The sequence below is a fragment of the Eschrichtius robustus genome, chromosome 10, assembly GCF_028021215.1.
Source record: "Eschrichtius robustus isolate mEscRob2 chromosome 10, mEscRob2.pri, whole genome shotgun sequence".
Taxonomy (NCBI): domain Eukaryota; kingdom Metazoa; phylum Chordata; class Mammalia; order Artiodactyla; family Eschrichtiidae; genus Eschrichtius; species Eschrichtius robustus.
This window is the reverse complement of record NC_090833.1, coordinates 99,931,125-99,954,971: the sequence shown is the minus strand read 5'-3', so window position 1 is coordinate 99,954,971 and position 23,847 is coordinate 99,931,125. Positions and strand designations below refer to the sequence as shown.

General features: G+C 45.1%; 1 non-coding gene across 1 annotated transcript; it reads left to right on the top strand.

The window, feature by feature from the left end:
• Nucleotides 1–11,732: 11,732 nt before the first annotated feature.
• TRNAG-CCC (transfer RNA glycine (anticodon CCC)) lies at nt 11,733–11,805 on the top strand. Its single transcript has one exon. It is a non-coding gene; the product is annotated as a tRNA-Gly (tRNA).
• The last annotated feature ends 12,042 nt before the right edge of the window (nt 11,806–23,847 follow it).

The following is a 23,847-nucleotide window of genomic DNA, read 5'->3' as shown; positions in this document are numbered from 1 at the left end:
TAGCCAGTCAGATTCCCTCTCGGAAGTTTGCATCTTGAGCTGACACACAGTGGGGAAGCGTTAGAGCTGAGCCGTCCTGTAGAATGTCCCAAAGAGCTGGCTTATGTGGCTTCTACTGACCACCCCAGGCTTCCCAAGGCCTGGCTGCCCAGCTTTTCCATGACTATGATCTGCCAAATGGTCTTCCAATGGTTTTGGTTTGTTTTAAGTTCGTTGGATTCAATTTCTGTTGCTTGCAACCAAAGGGCCATATTGATATTCTCTTATTGGTCAACAGTATTTTCTCCCAGAGGAAATATCAAGGAGACATTGGCTCTCAGGATGGGTTTTGGAGGTAAGCAGGAGTTAGCCAGGTACAAGGGGGTGGGGTTGAGAATTCCAGTTAGCAAGGAAAACATACTTATAAGCACAAGTTCTTCAGGGAACCTCAAGTATTCGGGTCTGGCTGTCATGTGGTTAGCAGAATGACCTGTGTTAGCCAAGAATGAGTCAGGAATGCAAGCCCACTATGCAAGTTATGGAACAGGGAATGAGACCTTACATGGTCTGGGGTTGCTGGAGGGTGTGCATGGGTGGACAAGTTGGGGCTTGCAGGCAATTCCAAAGTGGGACCTTGAAGAGGAGCCCACAGAGGAAGATGCAATGCCACTGTCTCTTTGTGGCTCCTACGTGGGTTTGCTGTGAAGCGTCTGGTGATCAGCAGCAACAGAGGAGAGGGAGGGCAAGCTGGAACTTTCTGGTACTTCCAAGTCTCTCCATTACCTTATCTGATCACACAGATTTTCAGGAAGTCAGTGAAGAACACTAGCCTGCAACCACAAGGAAGGGAATGCTGGGGACACCACTCCCAGCCTGACCTAGTCAGCCAGAGAACAATCAAGCACATGACCTGACCAGATTTGCAGCATTTGGAGGTAACTCAGCACCAGAGTGAATCCTGCAGCAAGTTGGGAGAGGCAGAAGGTGCCCATGGGAACTATACACATCCCCGTGAAGTGAGGAAGGATAGCAGAAAGGGAGGGTGCTATGGTCTCAAACTTCATGTCCCCCCAAATTCATATGTTGAAACTTAACCCCCAGTGTAATGGTATTAGGAGGTGGGGCCTTTGGGAGGTGATTAGGTCATGAGGATGGAGCCCTCATGAATGGGATTAGTGCCCTTAGAAAAGCGACCCCAGTGAGTTTTCTCACCCCCTCTTCCCCCCGATCTCAAACTTACAAACTCCAGGATGGTGAGAAATATATTTCTGTTGTTTAAACCACCCAGTCTATGATATGTTGTTAGAACAGCCTGAGCAGATTAAGACAGAGGGACAGGAGAGATGTGGGCAGTGACACATACTGGGCCTAGGTAGTCAAACATAGCTGGTCAGTGAGGAAGATGGGAGTTTCTAGAAGAACCCCTAAGTCAGGCTTGGGTATCTAGAGGGAACAAAGGGATATGAGAGGGCAGTCTCCCTGAGTTGGAAGGATGAAGGAAGCAGTCCTTGGAGGTAGAGTTGGCACCATTTCCATGATTCTGGATGGGATGGAGCTTGTTCAGAAAGACCTCCAGGACCTGGCAGAGGGAGAGGGGTCCCTCCACACCCAGTCCAGTGCCCAGGCTGGCAGTGTCTTGACTGAGCAGCACAGACCTACAGACACTGGTTAATCTTTATTGAGCTCCCACCTGGCCATGCAGGTGACTCACTCATAACCAGGACAAACTGATGGAGAGATGGACAATATGAAAGAAAACCCAGCACAACTGGGCTCTAATAGAAGAGCACGGTGTGAACTCTCAGTCTGTCCCAGACCCGGGGTCAGGGCAGACTCAGCAGGGGACGGATTTCTAAATCACACCTGGAGGTTGAGTGAGAATCAGTAAAGTGTGCTGGAGAGAGGAATCAGCACCGCAGAGCCCGAGGGCCAGGGAGAGCACGTGGTGTGAAGAGAGGAGACAAGTCCAGGTGGCCGGAACCACCTGCAAATGGAGCTGGCGGACTCAGGGCTGGAGAAGTCAGGTGTTCACAAAGTCTGACATGGCAACGCGGAAGGATGGATAAATCAATGTAGACACTCAAAATTAAAAAATTCTGTCTTTAACCTTTTAAATAAACTGAACTCTATAAAAGTTAAGCAATATATGTATTGTTTATGGAGTGATAAAGTCAGTAGTGCAAAACATTTAGCAAAAGATTCTAATTATGTTCACATAATCCAATGAAGTTTTGAAATGACTGGTACCGTCTTTGGTTTGCCCTGGCTGTCACTACCTGTCCCACGTCTGCGCCTTGTTGGATTGATAAAGCTGCACAGTCTTCTAAGGACCATCGCCTACCTTCACAGTCATTTGGGTACCCGAGGGCACACTCACGGAGAATCTTCTGACATCACAGCATTGATCCTGGGATAGGACTTTGCTCAGATTCTGCCGAATTAACTGTGATGACATTCAATAAGGCTTAACTCTAATACTGCTCTTCAGAAATGACCGAATACATCAGTGAGAATTGCTTATTGGAATGAAAGGTTTATTTAGTTGGCTTAATTTTATCAATTTTCCTTCACCCTCAGCCCACAGTCTGTCATTTGGCCACCTTTTATGACTCAGTAACTTGGAAGAACTTTTGGTTCAGCGTACTTTTCACTTCTGTTATCACACAACACATACATTTTTGTGTAATGTTTTCAGACCACCAGATGGTTTTTCTCTTTAAAATGATATTTCATTTTGCTTTGTTTTGATTGGAATATCATGGTCCTTCAGAGCTCTGATAGATTGTGCTGTGTTTTCACGAATATATTTTGCTTTGTATGTTTGATCACATTGACCATTCCTCAGGTTGATCCATTTGTTCTAACAACTGGAACTTTCTTCCAGTGAAGCCACATCTCTAGAAAAGTTTTCCTGTTCTGATGGTCAATGACTGCAGCTTCACAATTCCTGTAGGAGGGAATCCAAAAGGCTGGAGAGGGCCACCGAACTATCTTTGCAGTGTCAGTCTGCAGACCCCAACATTGTTTTCCATTTCACATTATTTTAACTCCCTTTTTCTACATTTGTTATTTAATCCTCATATAGCAAGGCTTCCTTGCTATATGGTAGTAAATATAAAGCTTATTGAGAAAAGTTAAAGCCCATTATTTGATTTATAGTATTTTTAAATTTTATTTTTCAGAGATAAATGAATGTAGCATTATGGCTAATGTCAGATCAAATCGTCCTAGTATTTTCTATCTGCTGGTTGGAACTCCATATTTTTCCTGCAATACTGCACTCCACCGCCTAGACGGGATCAAATAGACATGGATGTAATATTTCACTCTGAGACCATATTTTATGAGCACTGACAATAAAGTTTGTTATATTGTTTCAGATACCTTACAGTGTCACAAAACCATTAATTTACCATGAAAATCTTAGATTTTATATTTTAAGTAAATTATTAAAATGACATATTTTTTTGCCAAAAGGTTAATGTTTTATTGGTTATAATTGAAATTTTACAGTTTTGATTTATATATTTTCCCCCAAATTATTTTCTCTTTTCAGTCAGATATATATTTTGCAACAAATTGATTCCATAAATTTATATTGCAGTGATATGCCCATATCAATAGGATCTTTTGTCTTATTAAATGTATTGTGTCTAAAAATGTCAAATTTTTTTTAACTACACAGCAAAACTTTTAAATTGTGATGGTGGTTGTTAAAGGTTAATATGATTTATGAATATTATTTGATTAGCTTTTCCCCAAATGCTTTATTATATGTAACTTATTCATAATGTTATTACAGGTTTTCTCATTGATGGTTACAAATTGTCTCTCTGAGCCGGGAAATTTCTCACTGCCCATTCTGATAAAATAAATGTTTAATACTTTCCACCTTTAACCATATAACTTTTGAGTCACATTGCATCCAACAACTGTATCACAACAACAAAAGTAAGCCACTTGTTTTGCTTGAAATTAGCAAGCTGTATCTTTTCATTTCAGGAAAAACAAACTATTTCATGACAAGGTATTGCAAGTTATCCAAAGTATGAAAACAAGATGATGGACTTACTTTTACCTCTGTTTTCTCCCCAGAATTAAGAAAGACTGTAAAGGGGAATTCCCTGGGAGTCCAGTGGTTAGGACTCTGTGCTTTCACTGCTGAGGGCATGGGTTCTATCCCTGGTCAGGGAACTAGGATCCCACAGCTGCACGGCGTGACCAAAAAAAAGACTGTAAAGGGTTAGACAGAAGGCATAACCCTGAGGGATACAGAGACAAGCAGGCAAATGGCAGTTACTGCATCTTGGATGCTGGTGATAAGATGGACAAGGGGGTAACTGAAGTGCAGAGAAAGCTGAATTCTTGCTCAGCAATGTGGAGCCAGCTGAGAAGTGGGTCTAATTCATACACTGGAATGCAGAAAGGACTAGGAATCAGAGGCATCAGACGCCGCTGATGTGGGGAAGTGGGTGCAGTGGGAAGCAGGGTTGTTAGAAAGTTTGTATGGGGAGCCATTTAAATCCTCTAGTCCTGCCCTCCTGCCCTGCTGCTCGTTGATCGTCCTCCCTGGCTCTGGAAATGTCTGAAAGTTTGCTCCCTGCAGAGGACCAGGTGAGGGAGGCTGGACTCAGACGCAGGCATCGCTGAGGGGGGTTGATACTGAAATGTCATCTCACCTGCCCCCTTTCTCCACAAGAGTACAAGAACATTGGCAGCCAGAGATATACCCTCCAGGCAGGAGACCCCATGACCTTCTCCAGAAAAATCCAGCAGCCCAAGAAAAAAGATGATGAAATAGCCCAGGTGACTGAAAGTCACAAATAGCCTACCAGTTGAGTAAGTGTCCCTGCCCCTACTCCTGACTTTGCAGTGAGTGTTTTTGTGCCTTGTTCTAAGGTCAGAGGGCCATGAATCAGACATTTGAAGACAGAAAGCTTCCAACAAAAGAAACAGAAACCAAAGTAAATAGAAAGAGCACAGGGGGCTGTTGGTGGGGGCTGGAACAATTGGGAGAAAAGACAAACAATGTAAAAATAAAGATAAAATTTCCTGAGAACTATGATTTGTATTCTTAAAGAAATAAAGGAAGATATTGCTCCTAAGAAATCAAAGCAGGTAAAAACCAAAAAGGAATGTTCATAGCATAAAAACAGGTCTTGGAAACTAAAAAAATATGAATGTAGAAATGAAGAGTTTTAGTGGAGGTGATGGAAGGAGGCTAGGGGATATCTCCAAGAAAATAGACTTGAAAAGAAAATTAGGAAGAAGATGGGAGAGAAAAATGAAGACTATTAGAAGAGTACTCCAGGAGATCTGACATCTGAACAAAGGAAACCCACTAGTGGAGGTGAGAGAAAAGAGAGGAATTTATCAAAGAAATCACTTAAAATTCCTAGAACAGAAGGACTTGGGTTTCCAGTTTGAAAGGACCCACTGAGTGCCCTGCAAAATGGAAGAAAAAAGACCCTCCTCAAAGCACAAAACTTGGAATGTCAAAACGCAAACGCTGAGATCAAGAACAATCCTAATACCTTACAGTGAGGGGGAGGAATGGGACCCAAACCCAACAATATGGCAGGGGCTCACAGGCAGTGAAGGAGTGCCTTGCAGAGATTTCAGGGAAAAGGTGTCCAACAGAGACCCTAGACCCAGAAGGGCAAGCAGTCAGGAGGAGGACGGAAAAATGACATTACAGTCCTGCGAGTTCTTGAGGAACTTGCTCTGCAGATACCCTTTCTCAGGAAGCTACTAGAGAATATGCTCCAGCAAAATGAAGGAACAAGTCAAGAAAGAGAAAAACAGGAGGTCCAGGAAGTAAGAGAGAGGTATAGGAATGTTCACAATGACCTGTTACCTGAGGTGCCCTGAGGGTCCTGTGGACCAAGGCTGCAGAGTGGGCACCCTGAGGGAGCGGCAGCAGGAGAAAGGTCCTAGAAGGACTCCTTCCAAGAAAAAAAAATGCAGCTGGTGGAGTACTTGATGTTTCTGGATGCATTGAGAAGAGATTCATATTTCTGGTGAAGGGTTTTGGAATAAATTTGTAATTGGTACAAAAAATTTAATAGCCTGCAATGCCTTACAGTGAAACAGACAATATCTTTTTGTGGCATGAAATGCTTGCTAATTTAAAAAAAAATGAGTGGCTTATTTTTGCTTTTAATGTCATAAATGTTGGGTGCAACTGTTGCTTGAAAGTCATTAAAAGTTGAAATTATCAAACACATTTTTATCAGAATTGGCAGTAATGTACTGGTAAGTTCATGGTTCAAAGAAAGAAAATTTGTGGTCATCAATGCAAAAACATAAAGGCACATTATGAATTGGTTACATACAATAAAACATTTGACATATACTCGGGGACAAAAATTATGGAAGGATATTGATAATGCAAATGAAAAATATTTAGTAAATACTATAAAAAATCTGCAATATTTCTTTTAACATCTTTAGTGGCATATAATTGCTTTACAATGGTGTGTTAGTTTCTGCTTTATAACAAAGTGAATCAGCTATACATATACATATATCCCCATATCTCCTCCCTCTTGCGTCTCCCTCCCACCCTCCCTATCCCACCCCTCTAGGTGGTCGAAAAGCATCAAGCTGATCTCCTTGTGCTATACAGCTGCTTCCCACTAGCTATCTATTTTACATTTGGTAGTGTATATATGTCCATGCCACTCTCTCACTTCGTCCCAGCTTACCGTTCCCCCTCCTCGTGTCCTCAAGTTCATTCTCTACGTCTGCGTCTTTATTCCTGTCCTAAAAATCTGCAATATTTTTGACTGCATAGTTAAAAATAATTGAACATTTTCAGACATGATATAGTTAATGGAATTTAAAAAATAATAATATTGATATGGGCATGTCATTGCCATCTAAAATTTATGGAATCAACATTTTGCAAACAATGTATCTGACTGAAATAAGAAAAAATTTTGGGGAAAATTTATTAATTAAAGCAGTAATATTTTAGTCATTACCAACAAAATGCATAGTTACATAGCTGAGATATATTGTATTAATCTTCTCAGGCTGCCATAAAGAAATACTGAGTGGCTTAAACAACAGAAACTAACTGTCTTACAGTCCTGGATGCTGGAAGTCTGAGATCAAGGTGTTGGCAGATTCAGTTCTTGGTGAGAGCCCTCTCCCAGGCTGCAGATGGCTGCCTTCTCACTGTGTCCTCACATGGAAAAGAGAGAGGAAGCAAGCTGTCTGGTGTTTCTTCTTATTAGGACACTAATCCTATCGTGGGACTCCATCCTCATTACATCACCTAAACCTAATCACCTCCCAAAGGCTCCATACAAAACCATCCCATTGGGCTTCAAACATATGAATTTTGGGAGACACAATTCAGTCCATAGAGCATATCTAGACTTTAAAGAGGAGATAATTCTATGGCTGGGAGTGGGAGGACACTAACCCTTTGGAGAGCAGTTCCTCATCTCCCTGAGGCTAAATGGGCACGTGCCTGTGACCTGGCAAGTCTGCTCTCAGATGTGTGCACATGCGCATCAGTAGACAGGAGAAGAGCCACACCATCTATAATCGTAAAAGGGTAGGTAATGTAAATGTCCACCCACAGGAGCATGAATAAACTGGGGTACGTGCCTGTGATAGAATACCACATACAATGACATGAATATATCTCAAAGTGGTAATTATGTGCTCAGGACATCAAGTTGCAAAAAGTTGCATTCCATACCATGCCAAATATACAAAGAAAAAAAAACGTGCAATACACTGTGGTCTGTTGTTTATAGATATGTATATATGTAGTATTTGGATTAACTTTAACTATATGAACAAGTTCCAAAAACAATATGGTGATGATTTTGACTGAAGTTCTATAAAACGTATAAGATAAATTGAAGAGAAGGGACATATATATTCTACTAAGTTTCTCCATCAAGAAATAATATATGTCTCACCATAACAAACATTTTTTGTACTCCATTCTGTAAATGTTGATAGTTTTCTTCCTTAGGTACTATACACTTCTTTTAGGATTATCTATAGGTATTTTCTCTATTTTTGTTGCTGTTACTTCTGCTACTATTAATGGAATCTTTCTCCATTATAAATTATATTCTGTGATTGTTGTGTTATAGAAAAGATAAGATATTAATTTTTTATTCTTTATTCTTATATCATCACTTCATACATTATAAGAATTTTAAGATGATTCTCTTAGTTTTCAGTACATTACTCCATTATCTTCTAATTGTAATACTTTTATTTTCTCCTTTTAAATAATTGTATGTCTTGTTCCTGTTTTATTTATTTTTTTAATCTTCTGCATCGGCTGAAACTTCCAGAAAAATGTTAAATAATAGTGATGGCAGGCAATTTTGTTTTGCTTCTAACTAAAATGAGAATGTCTTTGAAGTATGATATCGGTTGCCACTCCAAATTAGATTTTTAGATTTCTCAACTTTTTACTACTAGTAGATGTTAAACGGTATAAAATTTACTTTTGGGCATTAAGTGAAACATTTTTAATTAGACCTTTTCAAGTCAACGTATAACATTAACATCTTTCAACAGATTATATTTTAAATGCACAATTCTACCCGTAGATGGTGCTGTGCCCCCAGTTTTTCTGATGCCCTAACATTAAACTACTGATTTGTTGTTAAAGTCTAAACCTTTCAATTTAATATGATCCTCAAATGAGTGTCCTTTCAACTTTCTCCAGACTGACCCTAAATTAAGAATATTTTTTAAACCTTTTCCCCCCTTTATTTGGTCAGTTTTACGGGGGGTATAATTTACACACAATCTAGTCTACAATCCAGTCCACAATCCAGAGTTCTAACAAATACATAGAGTCTTGTAACCACCCCACAGTTGTTATATGGAACATTTCCATTACCCTGATAAGTTCCCTCATACGTTTTTGTAGACAGCCCTCTTCCCTGACCAGCCCCTGGAAACCACTGATCTGCTTTTGTCAGTGGTTGCCTTTTCTGTAGTTTCACGCACGCAATGTGTGATCTGTTGTGTCTGGCCTCTTTTCTGTAGCATCGTGCTTTTAGGGTTCATCCATGTTGTCAAGTGATTCTGTAATTTGTTCCTTTTTATTGGAGAACAGCATTTCATTGTACGGATATATGACAATTTATTTATCCATTCACCATTTGATGAGCATTCGGGTTGTTTCTAGCTTTCGGATATTATGAATAAAACTGCTATAAACTTTCAGGTACAAGTCTTTGTGTTGACATATACTTTCACCTTTCTCTAATGAATACATAGCAGAGGAATTCCTGAGTCAGATAATTCATATATGTTTAATCTGATAAGATGCTGCTTCCAAATGGTTTTTCCAAAGTGGCTGTGCCATTTTACATTCCCCCCAGCAGTGCAGGAGAGTTCCAGTGTCTCCCTCCACATCTTCACCAACACTTGGCATCATCAGTCTTTACAATTCTGGTGGCTGTGCAGTTATATTTCATTGTGGTTTTACTTCGCATTTCCCTAATGTCTAAGGTCGTTGAGCATCTTTTCATGGGCTTCTTGGCCATCTGATACTCTTTGGTGAACTGTCCAAATTGTTTTGGCCCTTTTAAAAAAGTGGGTTATCTCCTTATTATTGAATTGTAACAGTTTTTCATATATTCTGGGTATAAATCTTTTTTTTTTTTTTTAGATATTTATCTTTATTTGGTTGCACCAGGTCTTACTGCAGCTCGCCAGCTCCTTAGTTGCAGCATGCGGACTTCTTAGTTGCGGCATGCATGTGGGATCTAATTCCCTGACCAGGGATTGAACCCATGCCCCCTGCATTGGGAGCGTGGAGTCTCAGCCACTGGACCGCCAGGGAAGTCCCTAGAAATCTTTTATATGTTTTGTAAATATTTTCTCATAGTCTATGGTTTGCCTTTTCATTTAGCTTAATGGTATCTTTTGAAGAGCAAACATTCTCAATTTTGAAGTCTATTTTACTTAGTTTTAAAATATATGGTTCATGCTTCAGGGGTCCAGTTTAAGAAATCTTTGCCTAACCCCAGGAGACCAAGATTTTCTTCTGTTTTCTTCTAAAAGTTTCATAGTTTTCGCTTTTACATTTAGATCTATGAGTCATTTCAAATTAGTCTTTCTATATGGTGTGAAGTAGGGGTTGAGTTTAATCGTTTTGTTTTGTTTTTGCACGGGGATAGCCAATTGTTTTAGCACCTTTTGTTGAAAAGATTACAGTTTTTCCATTGAATTGCCTTGGCACCTTTGCCAAAAATTAATTGACCTTGTATGAGTGGGTCTATCTCTGAACTATTTTTTTTCTATTGATCTATATGTCTATTTCCCATAGACCTTATTACCATGCTGCCTGGGTAATTGTTCATTTATAGTACATCTTAAAATCAGGAGTGTGAGTCCTAAACCCGCTCTTCTTTTTCAAAATTGGGTTGGTCATTCTAGGTCCTTCGCATTTTCAGATACATTTTATAATTAGCTCCTCAATTTCTACAAAAAAGACTCCTGAGATTTTGTTTGGGATTGCACCAAATCTATCCATCAATTTGGGGAGACTTGACAGCATAACAATAGCAAGTCATGAGCCTGATTTATCTCTCCATTTATTTGAATTTTCTTTAATTTTTCTCAGGTTTGTTTTACAGTTTGTGCATCTTCTAATTTAATAATAAACTTATATAAATTTATATAAACACTTATATGAAATAAGTATTTCATATTCTTTGATATCATTGTAAATGGGATTTAAAATTTTTTAATTTTCTAATTTTTCATTGTATTTCTAGCATACAAAAATTTCCAATACATTGTACTTCTAGTATATATAAATACAATGGATTTTTGTATATTGACCTTGTATCCTACAACCTCATTATGCTCACGTGTTAGTTTTAGCAGCTTTTTTTGTAGATTCCTTAGATTTCTCTACACAGAGTCTCATGTCTTTGTGGATAAAGCTGGTTTTATTTCTTCCTTTCCAATCTATATGCCTTTTATTTGTTTTTCTCTCAAGGACCTCTGTGGTAGGCAGAATCATGGCATTAGAATGTCCATGTTCTAATCCTTAAATCTGTGAATGAGTTAGCTGACATGGCCGAGGGCAATTAAGTTTGTGGATGGAATTGAGGTTGCTAACCAGTGACTTTAAGAGATTATTCTGGATTATACAGGTCGACCTAGTGTAACCACAAGCATCCTGATAAGGGAAGAAATTGGCAAGGAGGAGGTCAGAGTGATGGGGTGAGAGGGACTGGGCCACAGTTGCTGGCTTTGAAGATGGAGGAAGGGGCGGTGAGCTGAGGAATGTGGGCAGCTTCTAGAAGCTGGAAAAGGCAAGGGAATGGATTCTCCCCAAGAGTCTCCAGAAGGAGCCAGCCCTGTCCACACCTTGATTTCAGCCCAGTGAGATCTGTGTCAGACTTCTACTCTACAGAACTGTAAGATAATAAATATAAAAAGAATGAAATAATGCCATTTGCAGCAACATAGATGGACCTAGAGATTGTCCTACTGAGTGAAGTAAGTCAGACAGAGAAAGAGAAATATCGTATGATATGGCTTATATGCGGGATCTAAAAAGAAATGATAAAAATAAACTTATTTACAAAACAGAAACAGACTCACAGACTTAGAGAATGAACTTATGGTTACCAGTGGGGGGAAGGGTCGGGGGAAGGGATAGTTAGGGAGTTTGACATGTACACACTGCTATATTTAAGGGATTGACATGTACACACGGCTATATTTAAAATGGATAACCAGGGACTTCCCTGGTGGTCCAGTGGTTAAGACTCTGCACTCCCAATGCAGGGGGCCTGGGTTCGATCCCTGGTCAGGGAACAGATCCCACATGACACAACTAAAGATCCCACGTGCCACAACTAAAGATCCTGCATGCCGCAACTAAAAGATCCTGCATGCCGCAACTAAAGATCCTGCATGCCGCAACTAAGACTCGGCGCAGCCAAATAAGTAGATAGATAAATATTAAAAAAAATAAAATAAAATGGATAACCAACAAGGAGGACCTACTCTATAGCACAGGGAGCTCTGCTCAATATTATGTAACAACCTAAATGGGAAAAGAATTTGAAAAAGAATAGACACATGTGTATGTATAACTGAATCACTTTGCTGTACACCTGAAACTATCACAACATTGTTAATCAACTATACTCCAATATAAAATAAAAAGTTAAAAACTAAATGTGGGTAAGACTCCACTCTCCTAATGCAGGGTGCCCGTGTTCGATCCCTGTTCAGGGAACTAGATCCCTCATGCATCCCGCAACTAAGAGTCCGCATGCCTCAACTAAGATCTGGCGCAGCCAAAATAAATAAATAATAAATAAATATATAAATATTAAAAAAATATATATGCGGTTTTAAGGCACTGAGTTTGCAGTAATTTGTTACAGCAGCCCCAGAAAATCGAACAACCTCCAATGTTGAAGAAAAGTGGTGAGAGTGGACAGAAGATGCTTTTTAAATGGAGTACATTGATTTTTAAATAATGCTCTTTACAATAACAATTGAAATCATGGTCGTTTCCTGAACACCTGCCATGAATCTGATCTGGAATAAGATGGATCTGGACCCATTTAACATTAATCCTGGTGATTGTTACTTGAGAAATGAAGGATGTTTTTAGGCAGGGGAGCCCAACCCCCTGGCCACGGACCGGTACCGGAACCGAGCTGCACAGCAGGATGTGAGCGGTGGGTGAGTGAGCCAAGCTTCATCTGTGTTTGCAGTCACTCCCCATTGTTTGCATTACCACCTGAGCTCCGCTTCCTGTCAGCATTATGGTGAGTTGTATAATTATTTCATTATATATGACAATGTAATAATAATAGAAATAAAGTGCACAATAAATGTAATGCACTTGAATCATCCTGAAACCATCCCCCTCCCCCCCAGTCCGTGGAAAAATTGTCTTCCACGAAACCAGTCCCTGGTGCCAGAAAGGTTTGGGGACCACTGTTTTAAGGGACACCTCCAGCTCAGGGTGGTAAGAAGTATGGCTGTCATTTTGCTTCTCCATTAAACTATTTTTTGTGTGACATTTACTTTAAGCATTTGGGATTCCATAACACACTGCCTGAAAATCAGGACTCCATGTTGACTCATTTTCTGGGAAAAGTTACGAGAAATTCATCTCACTTAGAAGAGTGTAGCAAGGCTGAGACATGTTGCTAAAGTCTCCCTAACACTCTGGAATCCAGATAAATCAAATCCATCTTTCAAGCTGGCCTGTCTCAGGGGGACAGTCCCTGTTCAGTAGGACTTAACCTTGAATGGTTTTCTGAGATCCTGGGGAAAGAGGTTGGTCGAGGTTTAGGGCTGGTTTTCTTGGAGAGTCTGTCTGTGTTGTTCTTTCTCTCTCTGTCTCTCTGTCTCTGTGTTTCTGTGCGATGTCATGTTTGGCACTTAGGCATACAGGAGATGCTACCTGGCTCTTCCTCTGGGCCTGTTTCTGTCCTTTGTCACTGGGCTGCCCCTGCCGCCACCTACCAGTCTTTCTCTGCTTTCCTTTGCCTCGGATTTCTCACTGTAGTTATGTTTCATCTTGCAGCACAGAACTGTGTGTTTATTTGTAAGCTGCCATAAAGTATTTCCAGAGACAAATAAATAAGTGTATGTGTCTCAGCCTTTTACTCTCTATGCTTCAATGTCCCTGGGCCCCAGGCCAGCTGCAGACCTTCATAGGATACTCTGCCCATGGAGGAGTTGGTCACCAGGACGGTCTGGCTACAAATCACCCAGCACACTGTGCTGTGCTTTGTGCGTGGATGCCCTGATTCTGCCCTGGAAGCACATAGCTCACACCTGATACATGCTTTGTGGGGCAGACATGCCTTGTCTCCTGGGCCAGTCTGGCCTAGGCATGATGGAGGTGGGGACACCCAGGAGGCTCTTTCTTACTCCTGGCTCCTTGTGAGAGAGGAGGCATCCATGTTACTGGGGCCACTAGGAGAGCATTTCCTTCCCTTGGATTTAGGTGGTAGGGTTTCTGAGAATTGAGGTCTGTCCTTGGATTGTGTTTCTGCACACTGGATGTTGGCTGGCAGCCTCCTCTCCCCTCCAGTCTGGGCTCTTCCGCATGTCCTGTAATTTCCCCCGCGCACCTGTTATGATCGTAATTCTATGGTCTTTCCTGTTCTCTTCTCCATGGTGGGTCCTTGCTTCAGTTCTTCACTGCCATATAACAAATATCCCCAAGCCAAGTGCTATGGAGCAACAACAATGCTTTGCTCACCACCCCTGTGGTCTGGGGCTCCTTGGCCGAGTGGGTGCGTCCTCTCAGGGCTCCTCAGCGGGTGGCGGTCACTGTGGCTTGGTCATCTCCGATTCCCCACTCCCACATCTGGAGGCTGACGCCGGCTTTCGGCTGGGACTTCTGCTGGGGCTGTTGGCCAGGACGTGTGGCCTCCCCTTGTGGTGTGGGCCTCCTCGGAGCACGGTGGCTGGGGCCTCAGGGACACCTATTATGACCTGACCTCAGAAGACACGTGGCATCTCTTCTACCATGTCCTGCTCCTCAGATGCAAGTCACATGTTTGAGCTGAGGGGAATGGGTTCCATCTTTTGTTGGAAGTCACGTCTAGAATTTTTGGACATGTTTTAAAACCACCACAAGTTCCTTTAGGGATTGTACGAGTCTACTGGGGCTGCTGTAACAAAGTACCACGGACTAGGCCGCTTAAACAACAAGAATCTATTCTCTCAGGTTCCAGAGGCCAGAGTCTGAAATCAGGGTGTTGGTGGGTCTGCTTCCTTCTAGGGGCTCAGCGCGGAATCTCTTCCAGGCTCTGGTGCTCCCGGCAGGCCTTGGTGTTCCTTGGCTTGCGGCTGCATCACTCCAATCTCTCCTCTGTCTTTACGTGGGCTCTTCCTCTGTGCGGCTGCGTCCAAAGTTCCCTCTTCTTCCAAGGACACCAGTCATTGGATTTAGGGTCTTAACTTCAAGGTGGCAGGAAGTGTGATCTGCCTAGGTGACTAGAAGGAAAGTAGAACAGAAATGTCCTCCACACCCATCTGCAGCGGGGAGCCACACGCCAACATGCAGAAAGGAACAGGTAAGAGACACAGGGATCCTCAGGACTTTTCTCCTCCTGGACACAGGTCCACTGGGCCAGGTGACCTCTTTTGATCCAGCACACGGGTCATCTTTCACAGCCTTGCAGTGAGTTGTGACATTTGTCTAAGTTTGCACCCACAGAATACAGGAGCAGAAGTGACCTGTGAGCTTGGGCAGAGGGTGTGGCAATCCCAGGTGGACAGGGGTGCCGTGGGGTCCACACAAAGTATGCTCCTTGGACTAGTTTGTAACTGCTACACCCACGAGGAGAGAAGGAGCTAGTGCCAGAATGCAGAGCAACTGCATTGCCAGGTGCATTGTTTAGTTCAGGTAATGCTTTCTTTGTAAACAGGACTTTCTCCATGAAGGAAGCATGGTGTTGATTCATGTTTGGTGCAAGTTTCTTATGTAGTTTCAGACCAGCCACTTTGGGTACTACTGCTGCAGGGGATGGTGGAAAATGACCCAGGGCTAAACTGGTCCCACTGGCCTGCTTGCCTCAGAACTCGTCTGAGAGAGAAATGAACTCCCTATCCCCAAGCCCCGGGGTGTTAGATCTGCTCATGACAGCACTGTGGCCCTTCCTCTCACTGACACGTGTCTAACCAGCTTCTCACACTATTTGATGAATGAACGAATGATCACCCAGCTTCTCTCGCTTCTGATTATGCATTCAAACAAGAGTTCTTCCAACTTAGAGTCTGGCAATACTCCAAGATAAGCAGGAGTGTGGGCTTTTTTTTTTTTTTTTAAACATCAAAGTTGCTAAGAGACTAGATCCTGACTGTTCTCAACACACAAAAGAAGATGATAATTATGTGACAAGATGGAGGTGGTAACCAATGATACTATAGTAATCATATTGCAACATACAAATGTATCATACCAACACATTGTACACCTCAAATTTACACAGTGTTATATGTCAATTATACTTCAATTTAAAAAAAAAAGAAGGGAGGTGGGCTCTGGGGTCAGAAGCCAGGGCTCAGTCCTGACTACTTGCTGGGGCCCTGGGCACATTACATAACACCATGAGCCTCAGTTTCCCAATTGATTGGTATGGTAATGATAGGAGTGCTACCTTACTGGACTGTTATCAATATGAAGTGAGAGTATGAATGTAAAACGGTCAGCACGGCACCTGATATGTAAGTGCTCAACTGACATTATTATTTCTATTATTGTTGCTGTGAATGACATTAAAGAACGGAAATATCGTCACAGAAGGACCTTCTTGACTCAGGGAGAGTCTATTCCAGTTGGATTCAGGTGAACGACTCCAAACCTTTAGGAGGATGTGATGTGAATGCCATCAACATTGCCACTTTACAGGAATTAGTCCAGTCGCACACATTCTGTGATGCCATTCACGGCGGACAAAATCCAAGGTCCAGGTGTTCCCCTACAGAGGAGGGGAGGCATGGGGACCCTGCCGCCAACCCACCCGCTCTGCCCACGGTTTGCAGGCGGAATGGAGGCTGTGCCCCTGGCCGGCCCCTCAGGGGCCAGAGGACCTCGCTGCTGGGGCAGGGGCTCGAATTAAGCACACACAGAGGCCGGAGCCTTGAATGTGAGGTTCACTCGTGGTGAGAACTGCCCACCTGTTTCTGGAGCGCTGCCCTGCTTTCACAAAAATGACCTGGAACGTGCAATTTTAAATTTATCTTTTCTGCCATTCCCAGACATCTAGGCTGTTCGGTCTCTGCATCCCAAGTCCTGCTTGGGTGGCAGTGTCACCACCTGGGAGGGTCCATGTGCTGGCTGGACTTGAGGCTTGGAGCCACCCGGTCTAAGCTGAAGGCGGTGGTCGTGGAGGTCTCTGGGCAGGTTGTGGTGGGACCACTGTGTTCCCCCTGCCTTTATTTCTGTCCCTGCCTTGGTGAGTTCAAATATGTCTGTGGGCATCAGGGTATAAATTGTATTTCCCAACATGCTCCTAAAAATTTGAGTGAATGCTACTGTTTGAAATTGTATGTGTGTATATTTAGACCAAAATCATGAGAAACGCTCTCCAAATATCAGACCCCTTGTGTTAAGGGGAGAATTTCTAAATAAGTCATACGATTGAGGGTGGAGGGAATCCTTGTTGGAAACCTCTGGGATTTAAGAAATGATCAAGAAGGTGTTAGAGTGGTCTTTGCTTTTTAACATCCATGAAGTCTGCAAAATGTCCCCCTGCCCTTGTTAGTTGAGCTGTGGGGTGATCATGCAGCCAGCCCCTGGCCTGGGGGAGAGGCGTGGGGATGGGGAGTGGACAGCTGGCCTTAGCCTCAGATTGTCCCCTGGATGTGACCTGAGCAGCTGCCACAGAAGCAGCCTGCCAGGGGTCACCATGTTACTTCTGCTTAGTTTGGCCCAATTATCAGCAATAAAAGTTCCATCAGAGCGTGCGCTTTGCGTGGGGTGAAGGGGGTGTTGAGGTGGTGACATCCGTGTCTGGGGGCCCGGGTGAGGTCGGCTCTGCTCCCCCTCTCACTGGGCACATTCTCTGCACAAGCCTCACGCCACAGACAGAAGCTGGGGTTCAGGCTGAGCTCCAGGCTGGTTGAGCCCGTGTGAACTGAGGTCTGCCATCCTGAACCCTGGGGGAGGGAAGGTCTCCATCCCTGCATGGTGTCCAGTGTGCAAAGAGCCCCTCCCAGGCGTTCCTGGTCCTGGTAGTGACTGGCTGCATGAGGGAGGGAAGTGGCCATAGGGACCCAGCACCAGGGGCTGGGCAGTGCATCACCCCGCAGAGTGGCAGGGCCCCTTGGCCACCTACTATCAGCTCAAGGGAAAGGCGCCTAAAATTCATTTACTCCTTGTTACTGTTTTTGGAGAACTCCTCCCCATCTGCCAGATCCCAGCTTTTCCATGAGGAGGGTGTCACCGCCAGGAGTGGCATCAGAGTCCCCTGGAGGGTTTGCTGTAACAGATCGCCCATCCCACGTCCAGAGTTTCCGATTCAGGAGGTCCAGGTGGGGTCGAGAATTTGCATTTCTAGCAAGTTCCCAGGTGATGGGGACCTCCGGGGACAAACCCTTCACAGTGTCAGGGCTGGGAGACACTGGGGACCTGTACCCCCATGCTGTGCCTCATGGAACCCTGGTTGTATGATCCACAACAAAGGGTTTGCGGTCAAGTAAGTCTGGCATTGTGGCAGGCCCTCACCTCCCTCTCGGAGATTCCAGATACACTGTGATAGAATAACAGCTCTGATAAATCCTGCAGGGCAGCACCAGGTTTCCTTTAACCCCACATTTCCCAGACCTATTTAAAAATGGCGCATGTCTCTTGCCACCATCCCTTCTACCCGGGGAGGGTTCCATCAGGCACTAGTTTGAGAAGCTGATCCAGAGATTTATCTTTCCCCTGGGCAGGGCAGAACCCCTCCCCCACCCCCGTTCACATGTCCCCTCCTTGACCTGCCAGGTTGAATCCAACTTTGTGAGTTTGTGTTTGCGGGAGCAGTGTGGCCTGTCCCTCACCTGACACCTGTGCCTCCTCCAGCCTCTTCCTCGCCCCCTTCCATGCCTGCCTCCTTGGCTTTGGGGAGCTCCTGTCAGGGGTTGCAAGAAGAGGGAGGTGGTGATGATCAGCAGGGCTGGGGGTGCTGGGCGTGGACTTCCTGCAGTCAGAGCCCGTGTCCTGCCCAACCCCAGCCCCAGCTCACTGCCTTGAGCGTAGTACGTGCTCAACTAATGATTTTGGCCAAGGTGGGCAGGACTGCCTGCCTGCTCCTGTCCTCTGGGTTAAAGCAGAGCTGGCCTCTGGGGAAGACCAGTGAGGATTGTCCTGGGACACATGGATCTGCCTTAGGAAATGCTTTCTGACCCTGCGGAGTTCAGCCCGTGGAAACTCTGTCAGCAGTGGGACTCAGGGGCCCATGCTCCCCCGCCCTGGAAACAGGGAGGGCCTCCGGGCTCGGAACTGGCCAGTGCCCTGGACCATACTGGCTTCTGAGCACTGGGGAGGGCAGTGGCCATGTGGTGGACAGTCGAACTTTCTCAGAGGCTTGCTCTCAGCCGGCTGCTGGACAGGGCCTTCTGTGCACCCAACCCCAGGGTTTCTGGGTTATTGGGGGTCGCAAATGGGGCTGCACTTCAGAAGCCAACAGTGTCCTGCAGACTGCCTGGCAGAGCACTGAGTGCAGGTGGCCTGGCCTCCTGGTGGGCTGATGTGCTTTGTGTTGCGAGCATTAGCTCTGTCTCTCTGTCTCTGTCTCTGTCTCTCTGTCTCTGTCTCTGTCTCTGTCTCTGTCTCTGTCTCTCTCTCTCTCACACACACACGCACACACAGTCATGTTGGGCACACATGGTCACGCAGGCTGGTGTTGTGCCCTGGAAGGCATGTGTGTGTGGGTGCCCGAGGGTGAGCAAGACGCTAGATTTTCCCTTCCAACCAGGACTTGGGCTGGATGGCTTTGCAGGAGGAGATGCCTAGGTGTGGGATGTGATCCAGGGACGTGTGAAGGTCAAAGGCCAAGCACATCATCGCCATGATGGAGGCGTTACCATCAGGGAAGGAGAGAGGCCAGGAAACCCCCTCCCCCTGGGGCAGAGTGTCCTGACTTGGCCTGTGCCAGGCCTCACTGAGAGGTGTGGGAGGGGAGAGGTGGGGACAGCAGGAGCAGAGGTGACCTGAAAATGTGCTGAGAGTTGGAGAACAGCAGAGGCTGCTGGAGCTGAGTGGGGAGGGGATGGTGGAGGAGCAGGGGCTGAAGCCTGGGCCCTGCGCCAGCGTTTGGGCTTTAGCCACCTGATACGATAACATTGCCGGCCTCTTCCTCATTTGTCCTCGCTTCCTGGGCCAGCATGGATGTTCCTCCCACTGGGGCTGAGTCTCCAGGTGGGACTGTTGGAAAAGAGGGGTCAGTCCCTATGGGGTTTCAGGACAAAGGGAGCAGCTGGGCGGGGCAGCCCCATTCAGTCCCTCGGGGTTGCATCACCTGTTGTGGAGGGTGAAAGCATCCTAAGGGATACAGCGGCTCCCAGTCCTCTTGTCCAGAAACTATGCCCGTCCTGCTGTGGACTTCTCTGGCAAAATGGAAGTACACCACCCAGGCTCCCTTCTGGGTTATTAAAAAATTAATATTAAAGTTTAATGGGAGTCCAGGGAAACTAGGAAATATTTCCGGCCTATCCAAAATACCAAGGGAGGGATGTGAATGTATAAGATTCCTAACGACTGTCCTCAGGCCAAGGAGCCTGGATTTGCTGCTGAGTCAGCAGAACTTCCTCATTTGCACTAGTTACTGTGCTGTCTAAACTGCTGAATGACCCCCCACATCTCCCTGCAGAGCACTCATGAATTGGAAAGGGTAAAATGGTGACTTTATGTTGGAGAAACATGGAAGACTCCACCTTGATCAAACGACCACCAATATGGGACCATGAATAAGAACAGACCGATGAAAGCACGTAACGATACCTGTCCGGAGGAGGACAAGACATTGCCACCTGCATCCCCTGAATCGAATCATGAGGGAACAGCAGACACACCCAAGTCCCGGGACAGTCTGCAGCATCAGGGGCTGAACTCTTAAGACCTTGATGTCAAATAAGATCCATGTCACGAAACAGACTAAGGAGCGATTTCGGATTAAAGGAGACTGAAGAGACATGACAAGGGACGGTGCTGTGATCCTGGGCTTCCTTTGCTGTAAAGGACATCACTGGGACAATCAACAAAATTGCACTGTGGTCTGTATACTAGATGGTAGCTTCAACTCTACCAACGTTAGTTTTCTGATTTTGATTGTTTTGCTATGGTTTATGGAATTAGGAGAATGTCCTTGTTTGTAGGAAATGTTGACATATACGGTGGTGAAGAGGCAGCGTGCCCGAGGCTTACCCTCAAGTGGTTCAGAAAAATATGTATATTTGAGGAAGAGAGAAAAGGATGAAACAAATATAGTGACATGGGGGAACTGGGTGAAGGATACACAGGAATGCTTTGTTGTGCTACGCTTGCAATTGTCCTGTGTCTGAAGTTTTGTCAAAATTTAAAAAGTTTAAAAAGATCTCCAAAACAGTGACCGAACACAGCTTATGTCTCTCTCCACAATGACAGTCTGGGTCTACATGGTCAGGTGGGGACCCAGGACTGTCCCAATGCTGCCCTCTCCCCTCTTGCACCACAGCCCCAGGGAGGAAAAAACTGACGTTGATAGAAAGCAATTCCTGTTTGAGCAAGTGACATGCAAGTTCATACTCCGTTGGCCAGAGCAGGGTCTGGTGACCAAGGGAGATGGGGAATGCAACGTCCACCCGGGAGACCCCCTGCAAATGAGAAACGTTATTCCGTGGAATAAGGGGGAGTGGACTTGGGAGGGGGGGACTAGCAACTCGCCACCTTCCCCTTTCTCCAATTCAGAGGTCATTTGGCAAATGGCCATGGCCTTGATGAGTCTTGAGGCTGTGCATCCAGTTCAGATGTCCCACGTCCACCACTGCTCCACTGTGGCCTCTGCTGGGTGCCTCAAATATCCCAAACCCATTACAGTCCAGAATGGCTCCTTGATTTTAGCTGTCCTTCCTGTCCTCAGCCTGTGCTGCTCTGTCCACCTTGCAGTGCCCTCCTGGTGTTCCTGCCACCTGGAAGGCAGGTAAGTCCCCTCTCCCACCCCGTCTCTTGGCCTGGTTCACATCCATCACCCTTGGCCAGTGTCCCCAGCAGCGCATCACACACCTGCATGCCACAGGCATCACCCTGATCTTACTAAGATGAGGATTCTCCAGTTTGGAGGGCTGGGCACAGCCTGAGGCTCTGCACTGCTGACAAGCTCCTGGGGAAAGCTGATGCTGCAGGTCTGGGTTGGAGCTGAGTCCTTTGGAGATGAAGGAGCTGGCGCTGCTATTACTGCCAAAAGTATGATCACAGATGGAGGCGGATGAGTCAGGAGTGCACCAGTCCGTGGAGCTACCCTTTTCTGAGGTGGACGTCTTGTGGGGTTCTGTCCGTGCTCAGAATTGGCACTATTTTGGAGAAAGGTACCTTGTAGGTCCCTTCAAGTTTAAATTTGCCTATGAGTTGGTAAGAAAAAAAAATAGTCCATATATTTCACTTCGTGTGGCTGATGAGGGGAGTTCAGAACACCAAAGGACCTGGGGAGATTCAGAGCATTTTTTTTTTTTTTTTAACTTTGGGTTTATTTATTTATTTATTTATGGCTGTGTTGGGTCTTCGTCTCTGTGCGAGGGCTTTCTCTAGTTGCCGCAAGTGGGGGTCACTCTTCATCGCGGTGCGCGGGCCTCTCACTATCGCGGCCTCTCTTGTTGCGGAGCACAGGCTCCAGACGCGCAGGCTCAGCAATTGTGGCTCACGGGCCTAGTTGCTCCGCGGCATGTGGGATCTTCCCAGACCAGGGCTCGAACCCATGTCCCCTGCATCGGCAGGCAGATTCTCAACCACCGCGCCACCAGGGAAGCCCCAGAGCATTTTTAATTTGAATGGAAAACAGGTATATGAGCCACTGGGCTTCCCCCCTGCATGGCTAAGTGCTATATGGGCTGTGTCTCAGAGTAGCTGTCTAGCGGTGATCCCAGGTTCTACCCACAGTGCAGTGGCATAAACAGGAGGTTTGCATGAGGTCTGGCAGCGGGCAGTCAGAATCCCAGCTCTGTGATTAGCTGTCTGATCTTGGGCATGCCATTAGTCTCCCTGAAACTCAGTTTTACCATCTGTAAGGTGGGCAGGAGTATTACAGCTGACACAATGTTCCCAGTGGTTGGCTCTGATTTCCCCTTTGCTGGTGTGTCTCTGTGTGTTCCCCCCCTGCATCTCTACTGGTAGCAAAGCCTACAGGAGCATCCTCTAGACCTGCCTGACTTCTCAGAGGCTGCACATTGATGGGGCTGCTGCTTCTGCAAATTAACAGAAGTGTGTGACCAGAGTCTGCAGGCTCCCTAGAAACACAAAGGCTTTAGATCAAGGTGTAAAGAGGCTACTTTCAGGGCATCCAGCTATATTCTCCTTGACCACAAGATGGCACCCTGCAATCATGAAATCCACCACAGGCACCATCAGACAGGGGCGCCTAAGGCGAGCCAAATATTTTCTTGAAATCTTCTTTTCATTAGATGATATCCTTATCCTTCGTGGACCAAATGGTTTTCCCCAAAGGCTCTAGAAAAGGTTTTACAGAGAATTTTGTCTCACCCCTCTTGGTGACGGGCAGGAGCTCCATAGCCAGCCCCTCTGGGGTCGTAGCCCATCTTTGTCACTTCCTGGCTTAACCTCACTGCCTTCTTCATCCGACAATAGTGACAAAAGTACCTCCCTAAGAGGGTCACAGTGAGTTTTAAATGATGTTTTCAAAGTGCTTGGAATAGTGCCTGCCACATAGCAAGTCCTATAAAAGTTAGGTAAATAAAACCTTAATATCAATAGTACTACTAAGAACACACTCAAGAGTTGCCCCACTCTTTTCAAATAAATGACATTCAACACTGAATAATCGAACTGTATCTACAGAGTCCAAAATAGGTTGAGGATACTTAAATATTTTGAACTTCTGGAATTCCTGATATATTATGTGAACAATGGAAATAATTTTCCTAATTTATTGCTGTAATTCCTTTCTGGAAAGTAGACTTTTTTGCCAAAGAAGGAGTGAAAGAGCTTTATCCATTGCTACTTGCTAAGATGCACACCTTGGTGAACAGCCTGTCTGCAGAAAGGCACCTGCCCAGGTATTTGCCTGCTGGGCCCTCCTGCGTGCCTCCGGTGTGTGGCCTGAAACTCCATCCCAGTCATTCCAGAGTTAACCTCTGAGTGCAATATCACCATTTTCACTCAGCTGGGAACAGACCTGCATC